Source organism: Stegostoma tigrinum, chromosome 4 (genome assembly GCF_030684315.1).
Source record: "Stegostoma tigrinum isolate sSteTig4 chromosome 4, sSteTig4.hap1, whole genome shotgun sequence".
In the NCBI taxonomy this organism is placed as follows: Eukaryota; Metazoa; Chordata; class Chondrichthyes; order Orectolobiformes; family Stegostomatidae; genus Stegostoma; species Stegostoma tigrinum.
Genome location: NC_081357.1, coordinates 79,350,527 through 79,376,767, shown reverse-complemented (window position 1 = coordinate 79,376,767; position 26,241 = coordinate 79,350,527). Strand labels below are relative to the sequence as shown.

At 41.3% G+C, this 26,241-nt stretch overlaps 1 protein-coding gene across 14 annotated transcripts in view; it reads left to right on the top strand.

Moving 5' to 3' along the window:
• msraa (methionine sulfoxide reductase Aa) overlaps nt 1-26,241 on the top strand; it is a 548,797-nt gene that overhangs the window by 505,479 nt on the left and 17,077 nt on the right. Inside the window, exon 6 of one of the 14 annotated variants that reach the window (XR_009445690.1) lies at nt 24,269-24,388. The exons of the other annotated variants lie outside the window; for them this stretch is intronic. The gene's annotated coding sequence lies outside the window, so the exon portion shown is untranslated. The remainder of the gene's footprint in view (nt 1-24,268; nt 24,389-26,241) is intronic. 14 annotated transcript variants of the gene reach the window in all.

Below are 26,241 nucleotides of genomic sequence, written 5' to 3'. Positions count from 1 at the left end.
GGGGCATTTTATAGAAACATATAAAATTATGAAGGGAATAGATAAAATACAAGTAGAGAGGATGTTCCCACTGGCAGGTGAAGCAAGGACAAGAGAGCATAACCTTAAGACTAGAGGGAGCAGATTTAGGACTGAATTGAGAAGGAGTTTCTTCACTCAAAGGGTTGTTAATCTATGAAATTCCTTGCCCAGTGAAGTAGTTGACGCTATTTCAGTAAACATTTTTAAAGCTAAGGTAGATTTTTTTTGAACAATAAAGGAATTAAGGGATAAATGGATCTGAGTCCACGAAAAGACCAGCCATGATCTTATTGATTGGCAGAGCAGGCTCGAAGGGCCGAATGGTCTACTCCTGCTCCTGGTTCTTCTGTTCTTATGTTCTTATGTTTATCCAATCTTATAATGCTTCTGAATAAGATCAGCAATTTGTGCTTGGTTGTTAAAATGCATGTGTGGGAAGGAGTAATTCATCAAGACTTCTCCAACAGTACATCCCAAACCCACAAACTCCAACACCCTTGAATAACAAGGGCAGCAGATTTTTATGGGATCCGGGCATCACTGGCTAGGCCAACATTTATTTCCCATCCCTAACTGCCCAGGCCTGAAGGTCTGCAGTCACATGGTAGAACCATGAAAGTATGGTAGTTTCCTTCTCTAGACGACATTAGTGGCAGATGGGTTTTTCAACAATTGACAATTTTTCCATGGTGATCATTAGACTCTTAATTCCAGATCTTTATTGAATTCAAATTCCACCTATTACAATCTGAGTTGAGACAAATTTACAGTTTTCTAACCAGTATCGGCACCCATTTCTGGAAACTTTGAGGTCAAATGATATTCACACTTGTATGAAACATTTTCAGCCCTAAGACATAATCCAACTTTCTCTTCAAATTGTTATTGCATTTGCCTTAAGGGAAATGACATTTAAACTGAATCAGATATTTCTCATTGTGTTATCTCTCATATCAATGTTATAAATCAGATGTGGTGCTGCTGTTTACCAGGGGATTCTGCAAAATATATGATAAAATTTGTATCATATTTAGTTATGAAAACAAAAGTTAAATTTTAAAATTCCTGCATAGTCAACATAAGTACTTATGTGTTCTAAATGCTCATATTTGATATCATATCCAATATTATGATGTGGACTAGAAAAATCACTGTGTCTGTGAGGTAATTCTGTGAGCTACTTTTCATGTGTTCATATAGCTGCTCTTTTCAGGGACAAAGTATTCATTTCGTATGTTTGCATGTTCAATCATTGAGATCATTTATAGCTTATAAATATTCTTAAAGATACATTTCCCGAATACTTCTAGTTTCATCTTGAAACTAGTTGAAAAAATGTGGTCCATTTCAATCTATGATTTGTTGCAAGTTCTAGTAGTACAGTTTGGATCAAATATAAAATAGCCTGTCCCTCAGATGTCTTAACAGTAGAACCTCATAGCACAGAAGGAGGCCCCTTGGCTGACCATTTCTGGGCTAGAGCAATCCAAAACTAATCCCATTGCCCTGCTCTCTTCCATCAAATGTTTATCCAGTATTAATTTTAGGGATACAATAGTGTCTGTTTTAACCACAAACTTGCAAATAAAAATGCAACAAAAACTGGAGTAGCAAACGCAGCAAGTAGCATGGACAATCTTAGTAGCAAGGGAATTGAGTAATAATCAAGGAAAATGTGAAGTCTTCAAACTTATTAAAAGACTGTAAGAAGCAAAGTTTAATCTTAAACTCAAATGAAGGACATCTGACAAATCAAATATAAGTAGCTAACTGACTTAGAGATAGTAAGAACTGCCAATGCTGAAGTCAGAGATAACACAGTGTGGAGCTGGAGGAATACAGCAGGCCAGGCAGTTTCAGCGGGGCAGGAAAGCTGACGTTTTGGGTCGGGTCCCGGCCGAAACATCAGCTTTCCTGCTCTTTTGATGCTGCCTGGCCTGCTGTGTTCCTCCAGCTTCACACTGTTATTTATGGCTAACTGACTTGAGAAGTTGTCCTTTCAAGACAAGTCCCAATTTTCCTTAATTTGAGACTGCACTGATTCGTATTTTAAAATACTGAATTTCCAATGTTTCAGTTCCACACCTTATTAGATATGGAGACAAACTAATATGGAAATGTGTGTAGGTGCTCTGATGAGGTTTCTATCTGGATAGTTAGTATGATTAAACAAAAGTAGAAATTGCTGGAGAAACTCAGCAGGTTTGGCAGCATCTGTGGAGAGAAAGCAGAGTTAATGTTTTGGGCCCAGTGACACTACTTCAGAATGATTTGTTGATAGGTTTTTGATAAGGAGGAGAGTAAGGATGGGTCTATGTCTAGATCTCTCCCATATACATATGTATGCACACACACATACATACACACAAACACACACACACACATTCTCACTCACACACACACACTGACACTCTCACACTGATACACCCACACACTAACTCACATACAATCACTTGCACACATCACTCTCACACATACTCACTCACACATTCTCTCTCTCTCTCTCTCTCACACACACACACACACAATTCCTCACTGCCTCTCACACACAAACTCTTTCTCCATCCCACTGTCTCTCTCTTACTGCCTCTCATATTCACTCAATGTCTCCCATATATAATCTCTGACTTGCTTTCTCTGCCTTTCACGCTTTCTTTCTCTCCTTCTTCCAATGCCTTCCACGCACTTCTTTTCTCCTTTCTGATTGTTTATGGGATGTAAGCTTAGCTGGCTATATCAGCATTTACTGCTTATCCCTAATTGTTCTGTAGAAAGTGGTGGTGAACAGCCTTGCTGAATTGCTGTAGCCGTTGGAATATAGGCACACCATACTACTGCTTGGAAGAGTTCTTGGATTTTGACTCAGTGACAGTGAAGGAACAATGGTATTGTTCCAGGTCTGGATGGCGTGTAGCTTGGAGGACAACTTGCAGTTGGTGGTGCTCTCAGGTATCTCATGGGAGAAGCAATGACCTAATAGTATTATCACTGGACTGTTAATCTAGAGACCCAGGTAATATTCCTGGAACATTAGCAAATTTCACGACAGCAGATAGTGGAATTTGAATTCAATTAAGAGTCTAATGATCACAATGGAAAAATTGTCAATTGTTGAAAAACCCATCTGCCACTAATGTCGTCTAGAGAAGGAATCTATACCATACTTTCATGGTTCTACCATGTGACTGCAGACCTCCAGACCTGGGCAGTTAGGGATGGGAAATAAATGTTGACCTAGCTAGTGATGCCCAGATCATATAAAAATCTGCTGCCCTTGTTATTCAAGGGTGTTGGAGTTTGTGGGTTTGGAAGGTGCTGTTGGAGGAGTCTTGATGAATTACTCCTTCCCACACATGCCTTCTTTGTTCTACATGCGCACTCCATCTCTTAATCTTTCTTACTGTCTGTACCTTGCTCTCTGTTCCACTGTCTTCCACACACAACACCTCCGTCTCCCCTTCAGAGGTCGACTGTGTCATCTTGAACATAGTCGTACAGGGGAACCATGCCTGATATAGTACTTTATCCCAAACTGAGGTTGGATTTTGACTTGGAAGAAATAGGAAACAGATGTTAGGACTACTTCCAGGTCCTATAGTCACCTGTTTGAGGGCGCCGTCCTGTGATTTTACGTGGGGCAGCTAATTCATATTCAAAGAGAAAATTTGCCATCCAATTAAAGATAGCTGGATTATTTAGAACAAAGAACAAAGAAAATTACAGCACAGGAACAGACCCTTCGGCCCTCCAAATCTGTGCTGATCCAGATCTTCTATCTAAATCAGTCACTTATTTTCCAAGGGTCTGTATCCCTTTGCTCCTTGTCCAGATATATCTTAAAAGACACTAGCATGTCTGCGTCTACCACCTCGGCTGACAACACATTCCAGGCACCCACCACCCTCTGCGTAAAGAACTTCCCATGCGTATCTCCCATAAACTTTCCCCCTCTCAGTTTGAGCTCATGACCTCTAGTAATTGAGCCCCCCACTGTGGGGAAAAAACTTCTTGCTAGCCACCTTGTCTATACCCGTCATGATTTTGTAGACCTCAATCAGGCCCCCCCCCCCTCAATCTCCATCTTTCTAATGAAAATAGTCCTAATCTACTCAACCTTTCTTCATAGCTAGCGCCCTCCATTCCAGGCAACATCCTGGTGAACCTCCTCTGCACCCTCTCGAAAGAGTCCACATCCATTTGGTAATATGGTGACCAGAACTGTACGCAGTACTCTAAATGTGGCCAAAGCAAAGTTTTATACAACTGTAACATGACCTGCCAAATCTTGTACTCAATACCCTGTCCGATGAAGGAAAGCATGCCATACGCCTTCTTGACCACTCTGTTGACCTGCGTTGCCACCTTCAGGGAACAATGGACCTGAACACCCAGATCTCTCTGTACATCAATTTTCCCAGGACTTTTCCATTTACTGTATAGTTTGTTCTTGAATTAGATGTTCCAAAATGCATCACCTCTCATTGGCCCAGATTGAACTCCATCTGCCATTTATCTGCCCAACTCTCCAATCTATCTATACTCTGCTGTAACCTTTGACGGTGCCGTTCACAATCTGCTACTCCACCAATCGTCACGTCATCTAATCAAACCACCTATACCTTCCTCAAATCATTTGCGTACATCACAAACAACAGTGGTCCCAGCACAGATCCCGGTGGAACACCACTGGTTACAGGTCTTCAATTTGAGAAACCCTCTTTCTCTACTACTCTCTGTCTCCTGTTGCCTAGCCAGTTTTTTATCCATCTAGCTAGGACACCCTGGACCCTCAACTTCACTTTCTCCATCAACCTGCCATGGGGAACCTTATCAAAAGCCTTATTGAATTCCATGTATATGACATCTACAGCCTTTCCCTCATCAATCAACTTTGTCATGTCCTCAAAGAATTCTATTAAGTTGATAAGACATGACCTTGCTGTACAAAACCATGTTGTCTATCACTGATAAGCCCATTTTCTTCCGAATGGGAATAGATCCTATCCCTCAGTATCTTCTCCAGCAGCTTCCCTACCACTGACGTTAGGCTCACCGTTCGATAATTACCTGGATTATCCCTGCTACCCTTCTTAAACAAGAGGACAACATTAGCAATTCTCCAGTCCTCCAGGACCTCACCTGTGTTTAAAGATGCTGCAAAGATATCTGTTAAGGCCCCGGCTATTTCCTCTGTCACTTCCCTCAATAACCTGGGATAGCTCCCATCCAGACCTGGGGAATTGTCCACCTTAATGCCTTTTAGGATACCCAACACTTCCTCCCTCCTTATGCCAACTTGACCTAGATTAATCTTGACGTTAGATGTAGTGGCCATCCAACTTGAACATCAAGCAGCAAACTATAAGTGAGAGAGAGAGAACACAGAACATAGAAAAGTGCAGCATAGTACAGGCCCTTCGGCCCACGATGTTGTGCTGTGGAATAACCCTCATCCAAAAATAAAATAACCTAACCTACATTCCCCTCTATTCACTGCTGTCCGTGTGCACGTCTAGCAGTCGCTTAAATGTCACTAATGACTCCGCTTCCACAACTGCCACTGGTAAGCTATTCCATGCGATCACAACTCTCTGGGTGAAGAACCTCCCTCTGATGTCTCCTCTATACCTTCCTCCTAACACCTTAAAACTATGACCCCTTGTGGCAGTCAATCGTGCCCTGGGGAAAAGTCTCTGGCTATCGACTCCATCCACATCTCTCATTACCTTGTACACCTCGATCAGGTCACCTCTCTTCCTCCTTCTCTCCAGAGGGAAAAGTCCAAGCTCAGTCAACCTCTCCCCGTAAGACAAGCCCTCCAGTCCAGGCAGCATCCTGGTAAACCTCCTTAGAACCCTCTCCAAAGCCTCCACATCTTTCCTATAATAGGGCGACCAGAACGGGACACAATATTCCAAGTGTGGTCTCACCAGGGTTTTGTAGAGCTGCAGCGTAACCTCGTGGCTCTTAAACTCGATCCCTCTGTTAATGAAAGCCAAAACACCATATGCTTTCTTAACAACCTTATCCACCTGGGTGGCAACTTTGAGGGAGCTATGCACTTGAACACCAAGATCCCGCTGCTTCTCCACACTGCCGAGAATCCTGCCTTTAATCCTATATTCAACATTTAAGTTCGACCTTCCAAAATGCATCACTTCGCATTTATCCAGGTTGAACTCCATCTGCCATTTGTCAGCCCAGCTCTGCATTCTGTCAATGTCTCGCTGAAGCCTGCAATAGCCCTCGATACTATCAACGGCACCTCCAACCTTTGTGTCATCAGCGAACATACTAACACACCCCTCAACCTCCTCATCCAAGTCATTTATAAAAACTACAAAGAGCAGTGGGCCAAGAACAGAGCCCTGTGGGACACCACTCAGCACTGACCTCCAGGCAGAATACTTACCATCTACAACCACTCTCTGCCTCCTGTCAGCCAACCAGTTCTGAATCCAGACAGCCAAATCACCCTGTATCCCATACCTCCTGACTTTATGAATGAGCCTGCTGTGGGGAACCTTATCAAATGCCCTGAAGTCCATGCTGAAGAGGGAGAGAGAGAGAGAGCGCGCGCGAGAGAGGTATTCAAACCTTCGAGGTAAAAGCACCTTCTCTCAAACTTTTTAAAATCTTCAATTCGAAAGCTAAACTGAGTAGGCTAGTTTGTTGGTTGGAGTGATGTCAGCATCAAAAGCAGAGAGGTGCCCTCTGTGGAGCAGCTTGTGACAGTTCCAAATGCAAGAAAGATAGGAACAGCCTATAGACCTATCTTAATTTTGGCCACCTGTTAGAATGTGAAGGTCAGGTTACTTATTTCTTACTTACTTACTCTCATTCTTACTTGCCCACTTTAATTGGCCTAAATTAGGCTGTTAATGTGCTTGACTTACTGTACATTGCAGTGGGAGATAGCACTGCTTGCTTCTTGATTAGATCTTAACTGCAAAAATGCCCCAGCAACGTGATGGTGACAGGGAGCCGGTCACCAATGTTGGGCATTATGAAGGAGTCTTCACCTGTTAAAGTACATAATTTGTAAAAGCCACAAGTTTCCTCTTCCTGTTTATCTCTTTCCAATGTTGAGATATTTTGAAAGATAGACAAGATATTTTGTCAACTTCATTTTTCATACTGGAACTAGCAGCAGACAAAATAACACTGGTATCAGCCAATGTTATCATTCCAGGGTCCAAACAAATATTTAGATTGATTTTCATTTCCAGGTCTGACGCCAAGAGAAATCCCAGCTCTGCAAAATGACCTTTCAAAATGGCCACCTGCATATTTGGTTTGGGTGGTGGGTTGGGGAGTATTGGATTGGGACCTGAGCTTGTGACCCAGGAAGAGTCAAAGAAGCTGTCACTTCCCAAGGCAAGCCTGTGTTAGAGGCCCAACACTGGTCAAAATTTAAAAATAAATTTGAAACCAAAGAAAATTGCATCGTCTTACTCCCTAACTCCCACACACTCGACACAGCTCCTTAAGTGAATCTATCCACCTATGCCCATCTAACCATTTCCCCATAGCCCGAGATACCCCTACTTTACTAATCACATCCATGCCACCTTTAGCCTATACCAACTGATATTCCCCTACCCAGTAGCTTTTTTCCCTTGCCTCTCCCTGCCATCTTACCAAGTATTTTTTCCCAGCGTGGGGGACTCAATTACTAGGGGTCATGAGTTCAAAGTGAGAGGAGGAAAGTTTAAGGGGGATATGAGTGGAAAGTTCTTTACACAGAGGGTGGTGGGTGTCTGGAACGTGTTGCCAGCAGAGGTGGTAGACGCAGACACGTTAGCGTCTTTTAAGATATATTTGGACAGTTACATGGATGGGCAGGGAGCAAATGGACACAGACCGTTAGAAAATAGATGACAGGTTAGACAGAGGATCTTGATCGGCGCAGGCTTGGAGGGCCGAAGGGCCTGTTCCTGTGCTGTAGGTTTCTTTGTTTCTTTGTCTTTGTTTCTTTGTATTTACCTCAATGGTGAGCAAATCTCAGGAGGCATGCTGACAATGTCTGTTGATGAAGTCACTGTTGGCAAAACACACCCTCATCAATACCAAAACACAAATACAATGAAATCCCTTCAAATTATTCATTCTGAAAACAAATGTTTTATTAGTTCCCTTAAATACTTAATCCTTTATGTAGATAAACATGTTCATTTAATAAGCGGTTGGAATAGTCTGTGAAATGCTTCCTTGATAGGCACCTCATTGCAAAAATCATAGTTTGGGAAATCAGTTATGCAGCCTGAATTGTATTAATGCTTATGTCAACCTAGCTTTTTTTTTAACTCCACACATTTATCTTGGATAGTTCCCTTCTAGTTTTGTCAATCTCAATGTGCCGAAAACAATTTTTACGTGGAAGCATGCAATTTTCATCGTACAAAAGTACACTTTACCACCACCAAAAATATCCTGAATCAGATTCAAAATGTTACCTCACCACGACAAAAAGAAATGAGGGCGACACGTGGTGAGCACTGCTGCCTCACAGCGCCAGGAACCCGGGTTCGATTCCACCATCAGTGACTCTCTGTGGAGTTTGCATATTCTTCCTGTGTCAGCATGAATTTCCCCCGGGTGCTCCGGTTTCCTCCTGTAGACGTGCAGGCTAGGTGGATTGGCCATGCTAAATTGCCCATAGTGTTCAGGGTTGTGTAGATTAGGTGGGTTACAGAAAGAGTGGTCTGGGTGGGATGCTCTGAGTGTTGGTCTGGACTTGTTGGGCCGAAAGGCCTGTTTTCACACTGTAGGGAACCTATGATTCTATAAAATAAATATCATACATTCTTACCGCCATAACCTTTCACACCTCCGTCACTCTGTGTCATTCCCAGACACTAACCATGCCCCATCTCAGCCAACCTGAGCAACTTAATGACACCTACCCATCTCGTGTAATCCCCTCATAACCTCTATGTCCATCCACCCATCCAACATGGCCTCTCATATGCCAACCCCTTGTACTAGTCCCTTGAGTATCCACAGCTACTAATGCACGCGGAAATAGTTATGTTATATAAATTTCTAAATTACAGCCTACAGTCTAGTGAGAAAAGTGCTCTTATTTAATTTAAATGCATTTTGAGACTTCTTGACAGGCTTGATGGTTCCAAGGGTTTTATGTACCTTTTACACACAATCTTCTCAAAAATTAATAGTCCCAAAGGACACTCAGAGCCATTCCTAAAGGATAACTGATGTCCTTCAACCACCACCTCCCAAAAGTTTCTTGAACTATAACTGCAGCTGCACCCCAGCTCTCCCAAGGCAATTACTGGCTAACCAAAACAAAATGCATTGAGAACAAAATTGCTTTTATCTGGTCTAATCTCTTTCATCCATGTTGTAGACATCAGGGACTCTGATCTGATTTCATTGGAACCACATGATCTTTTAAGTGGCTAGGGTCCTCAAGAACAATGTAGATGTGAAATATGGACTGCTCCTAATCCCACCTCCACGAAAATGTGAAATGTTGAGTTTGAAGGTGTACTTGGAATTCCTAACTTCTCCTGGCATTTTTACCATGGCAGAGACAGGTTAGAAATGTAATAACATAGTTCATACTTAAAATTCCTGGGGTGACTGCTTCACTTTGGGTTTCAACCGGCCACTTGTTTATTTCAAATAAATATTTGAGTATTCTAACAAATGACCGCAATTCAAAAACAGATCTGTGACTGCAAATTAACTTTGTTATATAGCAGTTCTTTTCCTTAAGGGAATAATGGCAGCAGACAGTTGAAATTGTTTAATTAAGAATAATAAAAAAGGTGCTCCGTCACATAAACATTTGTATATGACATTACTTCTGGTATATATGTGATAGAAAAAGCCAGAGAAATAACTAATGATCACCTTAAAGAGGAGAAAAAGAATCAGGCTTAGCTGGAATAATGACCATGATAATGTCATCAGTTTTTTATTATGAAAACTTCTGTCAACACATAAAATCACAAGAATTTCATGTAGATAATTTAAACTAAGGCATAATCTTTTATCTTCTTCAAGTATAAAATTAATGAGACAGGAATTTTGAATGGAAAAAAGTTTTATTGCCCAGAATCAGTTGTAATATTCACCTCATCTAAAATAGTATTTTAAGGAAAAGCTATGCTGCAGTCAGAAATACTCAGGCCAGGCAAGATCTGTAAAGAAACAAAGTCAGGGTGTTAGGTCAGCAACCTTTCTTCAGAACAAGCAAAGCAGTTTAGAAGAATTGTTTTTAATGTCACATTTAATTCAAAATCAGAAGGAATATTCTATTGCCTGTTAAAATGTTTGCAAAAGTTGTGGTTTCTGTGAATTATCTCTGGCCAACCTGTCATTTCAATTAATGTCAAATTTAAATTTAACAAGGATACTGGGCAAAAGTGAATTTAAATGGCCAGCAACCAATCTACCCTAAAGTGATCCTTTATTACTAAATTTTCATGTACAATAAAAAGATGTATATGAACATAAATATCTTTTAATATAACAGTGTTGTGCTGTGCCACTGATTTCAATGGTAAGGAGCATTGTATAGGCAGCATTAATGGTCTGGACCTTATCTCAATGACTTGTTTGACATATTCAGAGGAGCTAGTGTTCTACTAATGTCTGTATAATTTGGTATGATATATTAGTGCATGCTTCAGTAGACATAATTACAATAGTGACCCTATTCATTTCTAATGGAGATAATTCGATCTTTCTGAAAACTTGTTAATGACCATTTATGCTGAACAAATAGTTGATTAGGAAAATAACAACAAACAATATTTTGTACACACCAGTGGTAAGAACAGTCATATTTAATATCTTTAATGAACCAAGAATGTACATGCAATCTTGCTTCAGACCACAGAAAACAAACTTGAATTGATACCAACTGACCCAAAACATTGCCCGTTAGAAATCACCAATTCTTTTCATTTAGTTTTCTTGGCAGAGAATAATTAGCTTAGATGGCTCATGCGTGGTTCAGAGTAACATTTACAGTACATGTTCATCTTCTGTTCCAGCTGGGGAGGCTTGGAACCTGACTCCTAGCCCTGTCCTCAAGAGTAGAAGTAAAAGTAAGGTTCCTGTAGTAGAAAGCAAACCACCAATGTCAAAAACAAACTACCAAGAGAAATGGTGCAGGATGAAGCATCAGCAGACAGTGACCCAAGGACTTTGCTTCAGGCAGAATGCTCCTGGATGAAATTAAAACATGAATTATAATCTCCCCCTTGTTTAATGAAATATAAAACTAGCTCCTAGATAAATTGGATTTGAGCCAGAAGTCAGATCTGATTCAAATGTCACCATGTAGCTCAGTTTTAACCAGTTGTTCATGGAGTCATAGAGTTTTCAACATTGAAACAGATCCTTCAGTGTAACTATTACATGCTGACTATTTTCCCAAGCTAAATTGGTCCCACCCACCTGCCCCATATCCCTCCAAATTTTTTCTGTCATAAACTTATCCAAAATGTCTTTCAAATATTGCAACTGTACCTGAACCTTCCAATTTAATAATATCCTTCCAATGGCAATGTTATGATTTTATTTCCCTGTAGCCAGTTTGGTTGAGGAAGGAAGCACACTTCAAACAATATACATATGAAACTTAGTTGATATAAGTTTTTTCAGAATGAAAACAAATCCTGAGAATTCTTTTTATACTTCACAAAATTTGGGCGTCACTAGGAGGCGAGATCAGGCTTTATAGCTCATTCCCAGTTGCTCTTGAGAAAATGGTGATGAGCTACCTTTTTGAACCACTACAGGCCATGCACCTATATTCCAGTAGGAAGGGAGTTCCAAGATTCTGGCAACATTTTGCCTCATCAGGATAGCCTGTGACTTAGAGGGGGTCTTTGTGGTAAAGGCGTTCCCAAGTTTTAATCTCCTGATTTTTCTAGAAAGATGCCAGTCAAGCTTTGTTATAAATTTTGTTAAACTTGACTAATGTCTTTCAAAGGCGCAAACATCATCTGATTCCACTGAAGGTGTAAGCCTGTAAAATCAGGAACAAAAGCAAATTGATTGATATTTCAAATTAATATAGCGATAAATTACTCTAGTTGCTATATAGAATCTTTGTGAACATGTCACTTTTGGTGAATATAGAGTGTTCCATGTACACATTGGGCGCAGACAGCTTGACCAGAGGGAAATATGTGACTAGAAACGTAATTTCATGTTACTGCTTCTGTACCTAGAAGCATTATGGTGCAAAAGCAGGCCATTTGGTCCATTCAGTCTACACCAACCCTCTAAAGAGCATTTTTCCCAGACCCACTCCTATACCCTATCACCGTGACCCTTCATTTCCCATGCCTGATCCACACAACCTGCACATCTTTGGACTGTGTGAGGAAACTGGAACATCCAAAAGAAACCCACATAGAAATAGGGAGAATGTGCAAACTCTACACAGGTACCTGAGGATGGAATCAAACCCAGATCCCTGGTACGGTAAGGCAGCGGTGCTAGCCACCGTGACACCCCCAACTCGTCATACATGTCCCAAATCCATACCAGTATCTGCAACATAACTACACTGTTAGGGAGAAATGATGATGTATAATTTGTTATATTTGTTAAAATGATTTGTTGGAAATCATTCATCAGTGAAATCCAGCATTTTCACTGTATTCAGTGCACAAGAAAAATCTCCAAACTAAGATACTAAATCACTTGATGTAGAGTAATTGGAGTAATTCATGGAACTTGTTCCGAGAGATTGTGCCATGACAAGTTACTTATCCAAAGTCTAAACACCACTGCTTGGTTGGTTATCGGGTTGGATGACCATTGTTTGAGACCATTGTTTATTGTATGAGAATAAATCAAGTTTGTTTCATTTGGGTCCCTTCAGGAAAACTCAGTTGTAGAAATCAAGTAGGGCAGGATTCATTACTGGGCTATCATAACGCTTTGTTTTCTGCTGTTATTTCTTTTCAAATAACCTCCACCATAAGGAGAGTGATGTTTAGAAAATTGTGCTGTTTAATATTCTGTGTTATGTTTGTGCCAAATATTATTTTCGAAGATAAATAGATGGAAAATCTATTCCAAAAAACAGATATGGCTGTTGATGTTTGAGCAACTAAGAAAGAAAGGTCAATATTTTAAAAAGCCCTGTGGAATAAAATATTAAATTTCTACAAAACTACAGTTTCCCTAAACATTGAGTGTAAGGTCTTATTCATATAAGTATCTCTTTACTAGATTTTATTTACACAACTTCAATACAAGAACTTTATGTTATTGCTATTTAGAAAAGATGCAAATAATTCCAATAAAATGATAATAAAATTGCCTGATTATTGCTTGCTCTATTAATTAATGAAGTAAGCTGACAGGAATTTGTATTCAGCATAATACCGACACAGCATTTAGTGAAAGCGAATTATAAGAGAGTAAGTTATGGGAGGAGAGAAATATTCACTAGAATTTTATTCTAAAGCTTTATTTTGAAGTAGCGTTCTGAAATTTCTAATCTCTATTCAAACCAAAGCCTCAAAGTTGCTGTGATTCTAATAGAGCAGATTTGATGTAATTAATAAAATCTTCTCTACACTGAAGTTTTTAAAGCAGAAGAATGATTGAAGCTTACAACAAATTACCTTCTGCCTGGCATTAACCTTTCACGAGCACTCTAGTGCTTGTTGTCTTCTGTCTAGCAGAGTTGTGGATGATGACATTGTGGTACTGCAAGTTATGATTTGATTGGGAAAAGTACTATTTTGACTAAGGACATTTTGAATGGTTTTAAGTTATGCTTTGTGTTGAGTTTGCTGGTTTCAATTGGGGCAATGGTAGCATCATAGTTTACTTAAGCACCCAGGTTAGAGAGGGGAAATGCAGTTTTCACTCCCAATTATTATCTAACTGTACTCTGCTTGAAATAAAAAGGTTGGGAATTGGGCTGTAGTTTGAATATTTAGTCACTATTCCTGTCAAGGCTCATACATGAATAGGAGCTGCTTGGACAAGGAAGTGAATTTAGTATGATAGCCTGTACTCCAGCAGGAAAAAAATGTCTTCAGGAGAATTGGAAGATGTTATTGATCCCTAACATTTATCACTTATTGCAATAATGGTTACATCAGCTTATGACATCCAGGTCTTAGGATTTTATTGACACTCGAGATGTTAATTTGATATATTTAAAACTAAACATAATCACTAAAATAATTTATTCAGCATTCATCTTTTAATTAGACTGCAGCATAATACTGTACATGCGCTCTCTCCAACTCTTCAAGGTATTTTCATTTATCAGTTCATTTATCATTCACACTGGGGCAATTATCCATAGACTAGTTCACCTTTGACTTGTATCTTGAGACAGCAAGGTTGAATAGCTTTCTGTCACTTTGCTGTGTTAAATAGACATCCTCTGTAGATGACCTGAAAGCATAAGACAGATGGAAGGTAAGGTGTTTGTAGCATTAGCATTTCTGTTTTATCTATAATACTCCTATTGGAACTAGGTATCATGTAGACAGTCAGTAGCATATACAGTCACATTGGATTTTCTTGCAAAAACATCTGGGCTGAATGTTCATGCTCATCCAAACCAGTAATAGGGACTTACATTTTAAATGTGGATACCCAATTTCAGCATTAAGCTCTCTGTGAGTTGTCTATTTTCTAGTGCTAGAAGGTGCCAGGCTCTCTGAGTATCCTATTTAGTCTATATCTCTCAAGAGCATTTCTTTCTAGCTCTTGCATATTCTCATTTGTTTTGTATCTTTTTTGTCTTTCATTGAGATTGACTCTCTATATTTTGTAAATCCAATGTCATTTGGAATTGGGGATAACAAAGCGTGGAGTCGGATGAACACTTCAGGCCAAGCAGCATCTCAGGGGCACAAAAGCTGACGTTACGGGCCTAGACCCTTCATCAGAGAGGGGGATGGGGAGAGGGAGCTGGAATAAATAGGGAGAGAAGGGGAGGTGGACCGAAGATAGATGGAGGAGAAGATAGGTGGAGAGGAGAGTATAGGTGGGAAGGTGATAGGTCAGTTCAGGGAGGATGGACAGGCCAAGGATTATCTCTCATTTGGAATTGGGTTGAAACAGTTGAAGTTGAGACCATTTGGTGTATTTATAGCTAGCTGTGGAAGGGCTATTTTTACACCCAGACCGTGCTGGCTTTGAATCCAGATCCCAGAGATTTGGCATCCAGTTAAGTACTGAGATGCATTTCAAGGACTTTTAGCAGTAAATTGAAATAAATTATTCTGACCTTGTGCATGTTACTGGTTAACCTACATTTGGGGATTATAGTCTGCACCCAACCTTGTAATGGACGTTAAATTAATGGTGAGTTTTAGACAATGGCAAGAAAGATGATTGCTGTGAGCTGTGAAGAGACATGCATTGAGCTTGATTTTATTTTGTAGAATAAAGTTTAATAAGATGCATGTTTGGAGATTTTAAGGTGCTGCAAGGAATAGATAAGGTAAGCACAGATTATTTAACTAGGACCATGAGTATGGAACTGTTGGATATGTGTATAAAATTAGCAAGCCTGAGGCGACACTTAAGATTTGAAGGATTTTTTTATTCCTCACAAAGTGGTTGCTATTCGAATTAGACTCCAAGCTAAAGTTGTTAATGCTGCGTTGGCATCTTTAAAAAAGTAGTTGGGGAAATATCTGACTCAAAATATGACTGAGGACTGTAAGGATAAGTAAAACTGAAAATAACCAATAGCTAAGTGGAACATAATCTTTGCTGAAATGCTTAAATCATAGATCTATCAGGAACAGGTGACAATCGTTCTTGGATGTGCAAATTGAGTTAAAATATATAGTTCCCTGGAGTTTTAATTGTTTAATATTGGGAAGAGGAGAATTACAGTGACTTCTAGTTATATAGCCTGTTTTGTGCAAAAAGCAAGTTTAAAAACAGGTGATGGGATAGGAGTCATGTAAGATTTAAGGCTGATGGAAGAGATGTTTTGAAGGTTTTAAAACCTTTACTTTATACCTGTTTCTTTGCCCATTTCCTAGGTACATCCCTCATCTACATTCCCTTGAGTCCAGGGGACACAGACTCAAATATGGCAAATAATTGGCTTAGCCATTCACCACTCTGTCTAGATGGAGCACATAAAGCACTGAGGGGATCGCTGATTAGGCCAACATTTACTTCCCATCCCTAATTGCCCAGAGGACAGTTAAGAGTCAACCAAATTGTTATTGGTCTGGAGTGACATTTTGTCCAGACTAGGATAAGTATAGCACTTTCTTTCCTGAAAGGACAGTCAATGGGTTTTTTCGAGAATTGACAATAAATTTGTGGTCATCACTGAACCCTTAATTCCAAATTTTTATTGAATTCAAATTCCACTATCTACGATTGTGGGATTTGAACCCGATTCCCCATGAACATTACCTGGGTCTGTGGATTTACAGTCCAGTAATAATATCACTAACCCATTGTCTCCCCATGTCTGTTCTTTCTTTCACCTACTAATACAGTTTTCTATTCCACCTTGATGCACAAAGATAAACTCGACTTCTTTTTGCTACTGCAGATCATTTTGTTAAAGCTGTTTCCCATGTTCTATACCCTAAACATCAGTAGAAATGTCAGGAGTTTATGGATCTCTTTGTTAATGATTTTAAAACTGTCCAGTCTCCTCCAGCACTTCCCTCACTTTCCCTAGTCCACTGGGCCAAACTTGCTGTAATGTTGTCCCCTCCTGTACACATGAATCTGTATTTTTCTAATTTCCTATGTCCTCATGCTTTCTTTGAAGTCTTATCTTGGAGCCACACCTCCCTGCTCTTATCAATCCTGCTGTCATTGAATGTCCAATCACCCACCACTTCTATCCCCCATGTTAGTTGTTATGGTTAATGGTCTCTCCTCTAAGTATGGCTTGCCCATCCTTCAAATCTACTGTGATCAGGATTGTCTTCAAAAAGTCAGCCTTCACTGCATTTTCATGTCAAACTACCATCTGATCGCCAAACTCCTTTTTCCTTCCAGCGTACTCAACTATGCCGTAGCCCATTAAATTTATGCCCATCTCCAGCCTATCTCATTAAATTCTGCATAATTGCCAATCAGCTTTCCACCACTTCCATTTACCAGAACAGCTCTTAGCAAAGTCACATTTGTTATTCTGTGCGATTTGAACACGGACAACCTATCACTTGAGGTACATTGAGGTACTTTTAATGAGTTCTTCCTGATCACGTGTGACTTCCCTAATATTCCCTGAAAGCCTAACTTTGTCTTCCTCCTATTTCTCATCTGCATGTCATCCCATGCAAACATCATCCAAAAGCATTTGCGATTACATGTAAACTGACATCATGCAACTCTGGTTCACCAACACCTCTCTGAACATCACCACAGACTCTCTCAGTAATCATCCAGTCAGGTCATAGAAGTTAAACAGCATGGAAAGAGACACTTCTGCACAACTAGTCTGCACTGACCACGTTCCCAAACTAAACTAATCCCACTAGCCTGCATTTGGGTCATATCCCTTCAAACCTTCCATATTCATGTACTTGCCCAAATATCTTTTAAATGTTATAACTGTACTTGCATCCACCACTTCCGTTGGCAACTGGTTGAACAGAAACTTCCTGCAATTATATATTAAAAAGACTCCAAATGCCATTTCCCTACCTGTTCCAACCTGCTTTCTGGCAATTACAAAGACCAAAACAGATTTTTCATGACTTTTGTGTCACGTTTGACCCCAAGCTGAGTTCTGAAGATACATCTGCATCATTTCTGCGATTGCTTATGTCCATCACCACTTAACATCACTAACTTCAACATTCCATCAGCTTTCTGAACTCACACTAAGAAAGCCTGACACAGCCATTATGGGCTGTGATGAGCCAAATTGCTTGGACGAGGCTCTTGCACTTCATTTGGCAGCTGCATCACTCTCAGCAGTGCAAGAACTCGGCCTAAATGACCCTTCATCATTCCTTCGACGTAGCAGGCAGGCTGATGATTTTCGACACTCACCCACCTAAATATTATGGGTGAACTAGTTACTAGGCTCACAGTGGCAGTTTAGACATCCAATAGAACATACATTCACCCTTGTGTAGAAGCACTCAGTAAGAGTGTGTAAAATCCAGTCTGGATTTTTTTTTTACTCCCAGCCTTTATATCATTGGCCGGCTTTCCACATTCTATCCTCCATGAACTGGACTCCATCCAAACTACTGCTTCCCATGTCCTAACACACACCAAATCTAGTTCACCTATCATCCCTTCACCAGCTAACCTATGTGGCTCCTGGATAAGCAACACTTTGATTTTAAAATTCTCATCCTCTTTTCAGATCTATGGCCTTGTCCCTGCCTAACTGTGTAATCTTTTCCAGCCCTACAAACCACTGAGCTATCTGTACTCCTGTAGTTCTGGCCTGGCACATAGCACCAGTTTTATTTGCTCCACTATTGGCAGCTATGTCTTAAGCTCACTGGACCCTAATCTCTGAATTTCTCTGGCTGAACTCTCTAGGTCTCTTTCCAACTGTAAGACACTACCTGTTTGGCCAAGCTTTTGGTTTCTGCTGTGCAGCCTGTTGCCTCATTGTGTTTCATTGTGGTCCTGTGACAATTTGCTATGTTGAAGATGCCAAATAAATATGTTGTTGTTGTCAAGTAATCCACATTGGTCAAAAAAGGAGTTATGCAGATATACTGGTGTCAGGCCACGGAATGATACAAAGACGATGAATATTTTGCCCAGATTTTCCAAATGCCCAGATAATCATTTCTGCAATGCAGATGCATGGGAATCCTGTGGAATCCACAACGCAACAGACTACAAAGGAATTGCCTAGGAAATTGAAAATTCTATTTGGCTATTCCCCTTACCCTTAGATCTTCTGAAAATATATATTTGAATTTAAAAATTCAGAGGGTTTTGCTGGAGTTAATAGTTATTCAAGAAAACTTAGACTACTAAATACATAACAGATAATGGGAACTGCAGATGCTAGAGAATCCGAGATAGCGAAGTGTGGAGCAGGATGAACACAGCGGGCCAAGCAGCATCTTAGGCTTTTGTGCTCCTAAGATGCTGCTTGGCCTGCTGTTCTTACTAAATACATAATCTAACTCCTGAGAAACAATTAAATTGTTCCTCAACTTAAAATACACACCCACTATTACCCAGCCCCCAGACCCCATGTCTCCTTAGACTCACATCTGGTAACAACCTGGCCCCACTTTCCTGGACCCAATCCCTCTTTCCCCTGCCACCTGACCAGACTTGACCCATTAGGCTCAGAGCTAGATGTGACCCCTATCCTCAGTCAAAAACTTCCAACCACCTTTCTTCAGTCTAACCCCTCAGTACGTGGTTCCATTCCCCTACCACAAGACCTAACTGTCCCAGCCGCTTGCCACACCCCAGGCCCCAACCTCAATCCTACCCTCCCCTTCCCCTTTCCAACCCAGTACCCCTTTCCTTCACCCCTAATGACCCTGGTCCAGACTTAACGCCTCTGCCCTGCTGCTGAATTCCAATACTCCTCCACCGCCACCCCACTGTACACACAACGCATCTGTTTGCCCATTAGCCCCCATGGCAGACCTGATACTCTCACCCTCTCTGACTCCCATAGTCTGCATCACTAACCCAGGCACTTGAGTTGTTACCACCTTGTGTCTTGGCTTCCTACCCATTGGCTCCCTACCTGCCTGGCGCCCTACAAACCTACTATCCTCGCCCCTGAATCTGTTAATGACAATACAGCCCTCTGAATTTTCTGATTCTGAACCTTACATTTCCCGTACATTCTTAGGTTTTAACAGCAGCTGTCTGTAATGTGGGATCTCTAAATGACAGAATCCGGCAACTGACTACGGTAATAAAGTGACATGGTTTGCTTCCTCCTGATTGCTTTTTCAGTTCTAGTTGCTCTGTTGCAGGAAGGATATTTTTAAGCTGGAGAGGGTATAGAAAAGATTTACTAGGATATTACCAGGAATAGAGGTTTGAGTTATAAGGAGAGGGTAGATAGGCTGGGACTTGTTTCACTTTTCCCTAGGGTGTGGGATTTCAAGACGAGGGACCATTTTTTAAGGTGAGAGAAGAAAGACATTTAAAAAAGACATGAGGGGCAGCTTTTTTACACAGAAAATGGTTCGTGTGTGTTATGAACTTCCAGAGGCAGTGGTGGATGTGGATAGGTTTACAATGTTTAAAAGATATTTGGATTAGTACATGAATAATAAATGTTTAGGGGGATATGGGCCAAGCACAGGCAGGTGTGACTAGTTTAGATTGAGCTTATGGTCAGCATGGACTGGTTGGACTGAAGGGTCTGTTTCAACACGATATGACTATGCGACTCTGCATTTCTGAAGGATTCCCAACCAAAATCTCCTGTTAGAAATACAGAGCTCTTTCATCGTGTGAATAAAAAGGACTATCCTGAGGAACTCCTGCAGAGATGTTCAGAGAGGCAAATGACCTCTAATAATCATAACCACTTATCTTTTGCCAGGTATGACTCCAACCATTGGAGAGTTTTCCCCGATTCTCATTGAGTCTAGTTTTGTTAGGGCTCCTAGATGACGTACTCAGCGAAATGCTATCTTGATGTCAAGCCTGCTCACATTCATCTCATCTCTGGGCTTCAGCACTTTTGTCCATGTCTGGACCACAGAGAAGGCAGGAGATTAGTGGGCTTGGCAGAATCCAAACAGAGCTTTAGTGAGTAGGTGGGCACTTGCTGAGCAACACTGTTGACAACACCTTATGTAGCTTTACTGATGATTGAGGGTAGACCAACAGGATGGTAATTGGATTTGTCCAACATTTTGTGAAGAATTTTCCAAATTTGAAATGTCAGCCTTATAATTGTAGTGGAAGAGTTTGGCTATGGGAATTGCTAGGACAGGAGCACAAGTCTTCAGTACAATTGCTGTGATCCTGACAGGGCCTTTGCCTTATCCAGTGCCTTCATGTTGAATCAAATTATTTGAAGATTGGCATCTGTGATGCTAGGGACATCAGGAGGAGGCCAACATTTGCAGAAGGCGCATTCTCTGCATGATATGTTTGTAGTGATGGCTTTTTGTGTGTAGACATGTGTTAATTATGTTGAAAATTATGTTGTTTTCATGGCTATCTTTCACCAGTTGACTTGGACCAATTGAAACATAGATTTTAAGAGATGAACACTTTTGTATTTTGTGACATTGCATTTACTGGTGGGTCAGTAATTATTGTTGATATTAATGTATTCTTCTAATTCTGCTTCTATGAAAGTCAAAATGGATGTCAGAGCAAGTAAAAAAGTATCACCTAATAAATTGGCTATTAGGTAGAATAAAAAATATAGCCCATAAAAATCAACAAGTAATACTATAACACTATAAACCTGACAATTAACACTGTAAATCTAAGTCAGTGCCTTGTACTTTAACTTAACTTGGAATGATCAAACATCACCACACCAGATTTGGTGCTGTGAGCAAGTGGCCTTGATCCATATGGTGATGATCATCTAGTCTTCATCTCCTAGAGATCCTAGGGCACCTCTTCTTACAATAGTTGGTCTGGAGTTACCACTCCAAGGGGTACTGTTGCACCGATTCTTATCCTTTGAACTTCCACACCCTTTTGGGAGGGTCTTCAACTTCCACCAATGGATCGATCAGGAATCAATTATGTGATTGATCAGACTCAATCGGGCAATGACAAGCAGATAACAACGTGTAGAGCTGGATGAACACAGCAGGCCAAGCAGCATCAGAGGAGCAGGAATGCTGATGTTTCGGGCCTAGACCCTTCTTCACAATTGGGGGAAGGGAAGGGGATTCTGAAATAAATAGGGAGAGAGGGGGAGGCAGATAGAAGATGGATAAAGGAGAAGATAGGTGGAGCGGAGACAGACAGGTCAAAGAGGCAGAGATGGAGCCAGTAAAAGCGAGTATAGGTGGGGAAATAGGGAGGGGATAGGTCAGTCTGGGGAGGACGGACAGGTCAAGGGGGCAGGATGAGGCTAGTAGGTAGAAAATGGAGGTGGGGCCTGAGGTGGGAGGAGGAGAGAAGTGGGAGGAAGGACAGGTTAGGGAGGTGGGAACAAGTTAGGCTGGTTTTGGGATGCGGTTGGCGGAGGGGAGATTTTGAAGCTTGTGAAGTCCACAGTGATAACATTGGGCTGCAGGGTTCCCAGGCAAAATGAAGTGCTGTTCCTGCAACCTTCGGGTGACATTGTTGTGGCGCTGCAGGAGGCCCAGGATGGACGTGTTGTCTGTGGAATGGGAGGGGGAGTTGAAATGGTTTGTGAATGGGAGGTGCAGTTGTTTAGTGTGAACCGAGCATAGGTGATCCGCAAAGCAGTCCTCAAGCCTCTGCGTGGTTTGTCCGATGTAGAGGAGGCCACAACGGGAACAGCAGATGCAGTATACCACATTGGCAGATGTGCAGGTGAACATCTGTTTGATATGGAAGGTCTTCTTGGGGCCTGGGATGGGGTGAGCAGGGAGGTGTAGGGGCAGGTGTAGCACTTCCTGCAGTTGCAGGGAAAAGTGCTGGGTGTGGTGGGGCTGGAGGGGAGTGTGGAGAGGACAAGGGAGTGACTGTGAGAGTGGCCCCTCCAGAAAGCAGATAAATGTGGGGAGGGAAAATGTTGGGTGGGGTCAGATTGCAGATGGCGGAAGTGTCGGAGGATGATGTGTTGGATCCAGAGGTTGGTGGCATGGTATGTGCAGATGAGGGGGACTCTGTTTTGGTTGTTATTTCGGGGAAGAGGTGCGAGGGATGAGTTGTGGGAAATGCGGGAGACACGGTCGAGGGCGTTCTCGAACACTGAGGTGGGGGACGTTGCCGTCCTTGAAAAACAAGGACATCTGAGATGTTCGGGAATGAAATGCCTCATCCTGGGAGCAGATGCAACGGAGGCAAAGGATTTGGGAATGGGGATGGCATTTTTGCAGAAAGGTGGGTGGGAGGAGGTGAACTCTAGGTAGCTGTGGGAGTCGGCTTGAAATGGATAATGGTTTCCAGGTGGTTGCCAGAGATGGAAACAGAGAGGTCCAGGAAGGAGAGAAAGGTATCAGAGATGTTCCAGGTGAACTTTAGGTTAGGGTGGAAGGTGTTGGTGAAATGGATGAACTGTTCGAGCTCCTCGTGAGAGCACAAGGCGGCACTGATACAGTCACCCATGTAACGGAGGAAGAGGTGGGGTTTAGGGCCAGTGTAGCATTGGAAGAGGGACTGTTCCATGTAACCTACAAAGAGGCAGGCATAGCTTGGGCCCATTTGCGTATCCATGGCCACCCCCTTTGTCTGTAAGTAGTGGGAGGAATTGAAGGAGAAATTGTTAAGGGTGAGGACAAGTTCGGCTAAGTGGATGAGGGTGTCAGTGAAGGGGGACTGGTCGGACCTGCGGGACAGGAAGAAGTAGGGGGCATTTAGGCCATTTGCATGGGGAATGCAGATGTATAGACACTGGACGTCCATGGTAAAGATGAGATGTTGGGGACCAGGGAATTGGAAGCTTTGGAGGAGATGGAGGGCATGGGTGGTGTCACGGACGTAGGTAGGGAGTTCCTGGACCATGGAGTAGAAAATAGAGTCAAGATGGGGGCGATAAGTTCGGTGGGGCAGGAGCAGGAGGAGACAATGAGTCATCCAGGGCGGTCAGGTTTGTGGATTTTGGGAAGGAGATAGAAGCAGGTAGTGCAGTTTTGGGGAATGATGCCTCATTGCCACGTGGATGTTAGGATGGTCTTTGGTCATGCATTTCTGAAAGTATTAGGGGTACCTAAGTCTGGTAACCTTTCCAGATAAGAGTATAAAGTGTCCCTTTGTTCTGGAAACAGTTCAGTGTTTCCTACTGCTCTGGAAAATAGGCTTGGTCACTTAAGGTCTTGACCCAAAACACCAGCTTTCCTGCTCCTCTGATGCTGCTTGGCCTGCTGTGTTCATCCAGCTCTACACCATGTTATCTCTTGGTCACTTGCATATTGAGTTGTCTGCTGCTGCAGCCTGCTTATCTAGGTCTGTAGCTTTTTTATTTCAGTATCTTTGTCCACATACTTGGTCAATGCTTGGCTTGATTTCCCAGCATGCTTGGTCTGTTATCTGATTCTACCATTTTGAGTAACCTGACCGGCTACACATACTACTATTCACAGTGTTGAAAAATCTGTAAAATCTTTTGATCAAAAACTGAAATTATTTCCAGGCCTGGTCTCACAAACAGTTTGTTTGTCTCTTATTTTTCCCACCTTAGTATAAGGATGAATAACCAGAGGCATAGATTTAAGGTGATGGCAAAAGGGACTTAAAGAAGTATTTTTCGACCCTGAAAGTGTTGGGTACCTGGAACTCACTGCTTGAAATGATTGCAGAGGTAAGAACCATCAGAATATTTAAGTGTTTTTTAGATGAACATTTGAATTGGTGTAGCATACAAAGCTGTAGGCCGTAAGCTGGAACATGGGACTGGCATAGTTAGGTTCTTGATCTCTGGAGTGGAACATAATTTTTGGACAAACATATGGACGTACATGGAATAGTGTAGGTTAGATGGGCTTCAGATTGGTATGACAGGTCGGCACAACATCGAGGGCCGAAGGGCCTGTACTGTGCTGTAATGTTCTATACTTCTATAATAATGAGTCAAAAGGGCTCTTTCCATTTGAAAAAACCCTTTGAATCGTTGCCTTGAATGGATTGAACAGATTATCTTTCTTATGAATTTTGTCAATAGATGTTAATGTTAAGAGATTATTAAAGTCCAATTCTTGAACTCCAGCTCTGAAAATACTTTATACTTAATGCTGCTTGTAGGGAAAGATACTTGTTTTCTCCTTTGGTAAGGATGTAATCAATGTCTGTGTATCTGCTTCATATTTCTATTGAAAATAAGGTCAGCTTCACAGTACATTGGTGAGAAATTGATTCCCAGAAATTTACACACATCTTTAAGAGTGACTAAAAAAATCTCAAATTGCAAATTTCCATCTGCAAAGAACTCTTAGTTTCCAATGTCTGGATAGCCATCCTCTGTCACAGAAGTCAAGCTGGATCCAAGCTAGTCTGAGACGGCAACCAAGATACCTACCTTTGATGATAATGTTTATTAGCTACTGAATCTTACAGGTCTTTTCAGGCAGCAGTTCCTCCTTTATAGCAACTCAATCAATTAATTAATTAACTAAACCAAAAGACCCGCATAACTACTGGTTATATCAATCATCTCAAAATAATCCTCAATTTCATTCTCTTTCAGGTAATCATCTATCTCCTTTTCAGTGGCCCCTTTCTCCGTTGTGTGCATTCTATTAATTTAGTTGGCTAGGACTTCTTAATTTTTTGCTATCATGCACATACAGTAATCTAGAGATGCTGACTTATACTGAGCCTCTGCAGAAATTTCCAGGTTGCTGTATGACTGTGGAGTCACACTACTTTGGGGAAATATTGAGTTACAAACAATCTGATAAATGCATTGCTTCAGGGATTCTGCTATTGTGATAAGCCATTGATCTGTTTTCCAAGAGACAAACAATTTAGATTAGCACAGAGTTACGTTTTATTCATTTAATTTTTATTTTGGCTAACAGAAATGTCTGGAAATTTACTGAATTGTGCACATAAGGGCAGTTCAACTTTTAAACCCCCTCTTCTGAGTTAGTTAATTTTAACAATACTCATTCCAACTTGGAGCCTTTGCTGAAGAGTGTGTGTGTGTGTGTGTGTGTGTGTGTGTGTGTGTCTGTGTGTGTGTGTGTGTGTGTGTGTGTGTGTGTGTGTGTGTGTGTATGTATGTATGTATGTATGTGTGTCTGTCTATCTCACAAGTACAATGAAAACTTACGCAAGGTACCATATGAGTGCTGCCATCTATGGTGTTACACCGCAGTGTTAAAAGAGATAGAAAAATTGGCAAAAAATATATGCTCATATTTTGCCTATGGCTATATTACAACTCAATGCTGTAAAGTATCACAAACAATACTTACATTTGCCTGATAACATTAGGTTTGAGAATGACGTTCATTAGGACGTCCTTTCAGTCAAACATACATGTACAGATGTGAGAAGAGAAAACCTGTCGTGAGCAAACACTTGGCAGTAAAATAATTTTATAACCATCTGCCTGTCAATAGAATTTATAGGCACCTGTCAGTAGCATCTGCTCAGTCAACCACTTCAAAGAGGTGATGTCATATTACCAGACATCATTCTGTAAAACTTGGG